We start from the raw sequence: 1331 nt of genomic DNA, 5'->3' as shown, positions 1-1331 counted from the left end.
ATTATATTACAGTTGAGTCTCAACTACAGTTTACTGAACAGACAATAGGACAGATACATGAGGTTTGCTTAAGGGCCTGGGAAAAGATAATTCCATCAGAAGAGAGAACGCCGCGTTACAGGGCTATAAGACAACAGAATGATGAGCGTTACGCTGACTTTGTGTCCCGACTGGAAGATGCTATTTCCAAATGTGTGAAGAATGTTCAGGCAGTAAGAGACCTAGTGCACAAGCTATCTTATGATTTCTCTAATAAGCACTGTAAAAATGCCTTGCATCCCTACAGCGAACAGGGCACTTTGCTGGGTTATTTTAGGATATGCAGGAATGTAGAGGCAGAGGAATACAAGGCAGACCTCATGGCAGCTTCATTGGCAAACTATATCAGACCTGGAAGAAAGTGCTTTAGTTGTGGGAAGACAAGTCATCTTCAAAAGAGTGTAGGCAGAGCAGGCTGCGGCCAATGTCAGAGCATGGGCCAGGACCATGGAGATCGGGTTTAAACGAACCTGAACTCTGCCTCCATTGTAGGAAGGGAACTCATTGGGCGAGCCAATGTCGTTCAAAAATCAACAGTGAAGGGTCGCCATTAGCAAAGACTTCCCGGCGGGAAAATAGTGGAAGAAGCTTGATGCAGAGCCCTCATAGCAGAGCGTGGTAGGCAAGGTGTCTGCCTACTGGAGCAAAGAAGATCTTTGAGAGAAATCGCCTTTATCTAGCAGCCTCACAGCAGGAGAACAGACCTAGCCAAAGAGGCAAAAACCTAGTCTCTGTTCTCACTGCAGTTGGTTTGAATAACCAAGAGATGGCTCAGAAGCCTTCACAGGAGCTTGATCCTCAAAAGCAGGGACCTCTTATTAAAAGATTAATACAGTTTCTATCAGGAAGATTTAACCTTAGTACTCAAGAAATTAAAATTGATACTGGAGTTGATAAGAGTTGTAAGAAAAAACCCAAAACTGTGATTGAATCAGAAATGAAGAGCAGTAATTGGGGTCCACTACCTAAAAGAACTATAGGATGTTTATTAAGAAAGTCCAAAAAAAAAAAAAAAAAAGAAAGTCCAACATAAATTCTCAATGTGTTGCTGGAGTTATTGGTCAGGATTGTGAAGAAGAAATTAAGGCAGTAATGAGTTCTGATATACCATGGTTTGTAAAAATGTAGGATCGCTTAAGCCAATTTTCCCTTCCTTGCATTTCTAGAGTAAAAATTTATACCTATCAGGAAAGAGTACTTGAGAAGTTTGACCACCCTATAAATCAAGCAGTCTTCTGGACTGCTGTTGTGGAGAAACAGCGCCCCCACATGGAATTAGAAATGGAAGGAAA

Source organism: Tenrec ecaudatus, unplaced genomic scaffold (genome assembly GCF_050624435.1).
Source record: "Tenrec ecaudatus isolate mTenEca1 unplaced genomic scaffold, mTenEca1.hap1 Scaffold_121, whole genome shotgun sequence".
NCBI classification, from domain to species: domain Eukaryota; kingdom Metazoa; phylum Chordata; class Mammalia; order Afrosoricida; family Tenrecidae; genus Tenrec; species Tenrec ecaudatus.
Note: the sequence above shows the minus strand (reverse complement) of the source record.